General features: G+C 48.2%; 1 protein-coding gene across 1 annotated transcript in view; it reads right to left on the reverse strand.

Moving 5' to 3' along the window:
- Positions 1–386: 386 nt before the first annotated feature.
- Positions 387–4533, reverse strand: part of LOC133139256 (rho-related GTP-binding protein RhoA-D) — a 50306-nt gene continuing 46159 nt past the window's right edge. The window contains exon 5 of the mRNA XM_061258677.1: positions 387–4533. This exon is cut by the window's right edge and continues 758 nt beyond it. The gene's annotated coding sequence lies outside the window, so the exon portion shown is untranslated.

Below are 4533 nucleotides of genomic sequence, written 5' to 3' on the forward strand. Positions count from 1 at the left end.
TTCATGGAATAATGTGTTTCAGTGGAATTTAAACAGGTCCCATGTTATGAACATAGTGTGTGATTATGGATGGCGGTGGTGGGGCAACATCGGGGTGGGAATAGTGTGTGTTGCTTGAGCCCCTGCCCGGCTGCACGGCTGCACGGCTCTGAATGTATGGACCCCTTTTCAAGACAGAATATAAGAAGTAAACCCTGCTGGAAAATAAATCAGCTCAACCTATGTTTTGAAACAGCTGGTAGCTGGTCATTTCAAGCTGGATTTTGCATCAAGGAAATCAAAGTTCCAATCAAGCGGGAGGAGGACTATGCAGACAGAGCATTTGGTTCGTGATACTCCACAAGACCACCAGGCAACGGTCAGTAAATGCGCGTGGGTCCAAATGATGACGTTTCAAAAATAGTTTATTAACATTGGTCATGTTCACTTTATTCGAACACTCACTGTAACACTATTATATCCTGTTTACAAAGCATTATGACAATCAGCATTTATAGAAATCTGGATTACTGTAGGGGGTTTTAAATCGTTCTGGAAAAACACAAAAGAAAAGAATAAAAGAATAAAAAGAAGGAAAATATGGTAAGACACTGAGCGGGGGTTTTTCCCCAAGGGCTACAGGGCCAGATGGAAGCCCTGTGGGACCACGATTTGCCCATGCAGACGGCGAAAGATACAAAAGAATGTTCAGTTCATACAGAGAAGTACAGATCTTGTGCATATTAGACATAAATGGGGTTCTCACACACACAAAAACACTTTAGTACTGTATACATGCTCCACTAACGATTGGCCGCGAAGAGTCGACAATTTTGTTTTCGTCTCGGAATGCCTCTTGCTTCGCGAGATGTGACGGATGACTTGGCGAGCTGTGGTTCTGTGTAATACTGCGCAGGTAAAAATAATAATAATTCTCGAGCTTCCTTGGTGCCCCGCGGACCTGTGTCCAGTTACAACCCCCTAAGATTCAATTCCAGTCCAATTACTCTCCACACGTCAATTCCGATTCCCGTCCCGGTTAACTAAACGCCAGTGACGGGGAGTGAGGCTTCGTGAAGCTGACAATTCGGCGGAGGTGACGTGTGGTATCGGTGATTTATTCATATTAACCAATCATTGTGCTTTACTGTGTAGAAGAAAGCCTTATTTCGTACAACCGGGTTCCTGATTGGCAAATGATTGCAGCTCCACAGAAGATTGTGTTCTCGAAGCCTCAATGTACCATCATTCAGTCCTTATATGATTTTTTTGCAGTATATTCTACCTTGGAAAATATACACAATTAAGCTCGGAGTCTCGTGCTTTTCTTAAGGGAGCAATAACATTTAATTTGGCAGGCTATCGGTTTCCTCGAAGAGCCATGAAACCATAAGACATACTGATGTCTGATCTATGCGCCGTTAGACCAGTCTTCCTCCACGCTCCCTTCATCAGAACTCACACTTGTGAAGTCACGCATCTCATTTCTGCGGGCGCAGAAATTAAATGAATGCCGGTCGTGTACACGACGGTCAAAACCGAACCTGTGGCCCACAACTTTTAAAAGTCGATTTGTCTCCCCCTTGTGGTTTGCTCGAGTAAAACAGCAGCGACCAGCTGCTTTTCCCTCCCACCATATCTACATACATCAGCCTGTGCACGTTGGTACAAGCAAGCAGACCGTAAACTAGGTAAGAGAAACAACTGCAGGTTTGAACAGACTGAATTAGGATGTTAAATACGAGGGAATTCTGCCTCGGATTTCTTCGTAGCCCATTAAACCAGATAACATCTTGAAAGGCTTCCAAAAACTCCAGGTGTCTTAACACCTGTGTCTCAAGCCATCCTAAAACAAAATGTTAACGCATTCCTGCTGCATTAGCCAGTCTGCAATGGATCTTTGTGCGAGTCAATCACTTTGTGCAGTGCATTTTACCCTCTATAATGCTACCAGTGTCACTAGTGGAGCAGCTGAACACAACAGGGAATTGGGCTATCAATAATGAATGGGTCTTGAACAAGTCTGTCTTGGCTAAACTGCAGGTATACAGATGCTATAAAAACAGCAATGCAGAACAGGATGCAAGGGGGAACCAAATCAACTTTAGAGCGAATTAGGAAGATACTGCAGTTAAGTTTTTGTTTTTAAGAGAGTAACGGAGGGGGGTGGAGATCACAGAAACTGGCAGTTTAATTCCAAAAGGAATAGCTGAAAATTCCACCCATTCCGAAGGCTTTAAAATAGGCTTTTTAAAATGTTCCCGTGAGGATGCAAGGGGTGGTTTATTTTCTGACAACTAACGACCGTACAGCGGAAAAACAAAATTAATAGCTAGCAAATATCCTAAAAATGCATGAATCAATTCTAAGATCTCAGGAAAGCTCTCAATTTTGGCTCTCTTAACATTTAAAGCAAATCGACTAAGCAACCAAGCCTTATTTGGATGCCAATAACCATTTCAAATTCATAAAGGGACTTCCAGAAGCCATCAGGGGCCTCCAGGGGATTTCAACCCCAGCTAGAAGCCTACAGTTGGGGGTGTGTGATGGACCTGACACTGGGGATTCGTGGGCCTCTGGAGCGGCCTGTTTGTCTGCAGAACAAATCTCAGCCATATCTTTCTGAACTGGGCTGAGAGGACAGGCCAATGTATTCTCAGGCTCGATGAGCCACAGACAAGAGTGTAATCTGTCACTCAGAAATGTGTCACCTTGACGACTCCCTCCCCACTCACTGCGACCGAAGAGAAAGGTTCCACCTGACCGCGTGAAGAAAATGTCACTCAGTGTAAGAGAAAGCAAAAATCAAAGGCATTGAGAATGATGTGTGTGTGTGTGTGGGTCTGTGTGCGTGTGTGTGTGCCTGTGTGTGTAGGGGGGGTGCAAATCAAATTAATAAAAAATAAAACCAAAAAAATTAAGCCTTGTTCGACTCTAAACTTCCAACCGAAAGTTCCATCTGTATTGCCTCCATAGACGGGTGGGGTTAAGCACTGGCAATCATTATGACTGACGCCTCGACCACAACTATTTTTCATTAAACTCAGACAGGTGTGCCGCTGTCCTGCCTGCTGGCCCCAGGAAGGCCTGTTTCACTCCCCAATACACCCCGGACCAAGCACACGCTCGTTTCTGTGTCTCACACACACACACACACACACACACACCTCTCTCTCCGCTATGGAGGTATTGATCGGCTGGAATGTCTGTGCTCTGGGCAAGCTGCACAAAAGACTGCCCCAGGGTCAATACCCAGGAGGCTACATCCCCAGGACGGCACCGATAACTACCTGCAGGAACCCAACATGGCGTACACATTCGTGACCCTGGGTTGGTGCCGTTTTTTTTCCCCATGTAGGGGTTTGTGGGGAATAAATGGCGATGGAGCAGCTGACCTGAGATCAGTGGACACTTCACTCTGATGATGGTTGCGCCACTGACCTAGGAACAGTGTACCATCGTTTCACGTTGACGGTTGGGATTCGGTCACGGCAGCTGATTCTGGATCAGTGCAAGCTTACTTCACATAATGGGTGTAGCCAGGGCTGGACGTTGGAGCTACTGATCCAGGATCAGCCTTTAGGGCAGAACATTGCTGGCAGTTGGCTAGATTTTCAGATGGTGTTCAGGTAACCCCCTCCAGGGACCGGGACCGGCTGGACGACATTCCACAGCACACCGGGAGAGGAGCGAATGGGAGAGGAGCGAATGGGAAGGGAGCGACTGGCTGAGAGCAGGACGGAATTCATGGAAGCTACAGAGTTACTCGAGGGCTCGGCATCGAATTTCAGCACAATCTCGCTGCCCCCTGCTTAACCTTCCTTTACAGTCTTCCTCCGCTCTCTCACTCTCCATTTATCTGGGGGGGGGGGGCGGTCGTTAGCGAATCGGACCGCATCGACCAGTGTGCTTAATCTGCGGCCGCCGTGGCGATTAACCTTCCGCAAACGGATCGATGCCGTGTGGCGCACCGCCGATCCCAGCCACCAGGGGGCCCCAGCGGGCGCGCCGGCAGCTCAACGTACTCCGTACAATTACCAAACGCCTCGCCCCTTCCCCTTCCGTTTCTCTAGCCGTCCTCCCAGGTTCTTCAGAGGCCGTCTCCACGTCGGACATTTTGTCTGGTCGGCCACGTGCAAAGGGGGGGGGGGGGGGGCAAATGCGACCGCGTCCGGTTCTCAAGGACACGGTGGCTGGCGAGCGGGGGCTGATAGGGGACTGAACCAGACCTGAACCGCGGGGCCTTAGTGGTTTTAGGGCAGATACCGCACAAACCGAGAGGGGGCGGGGGTACTTAGCTCTGCAGCGAGTGAGTGGAGAGTCCTTAAAAAATTATTCGTTTTTCCCCTCAATATGGGGCATGGCCTGGACAAATCAAACATGCCACCACAGATGGGGAACAAATCAAATTGCCAGGGGTGTGGCCCAAATCCTTTTACTTTTACGTGACCTCAACCTAGAGACTGGTCAGAGTGTAAACTGCTCATGAATCCTTCAAACCAAATGATCCCCGCCCCCCTCCCTCTCTCCCACAGGCTGCAGTTACGACAGCTA

This window comes from Conger conger, chromosome 10 (genome assembly GCF_963514075.1).
Source record: "Conger conger chromosome 10, fConCon1.1, whole genome shotgun sequence".
In the NCBI taxonomy this organism is placed as follows: domain Eukaryota; kingdom Metazoa; phylum Chordata; class Actinopteri; order Anguilliformes; family Congridae; genus Conger; species Conger conger.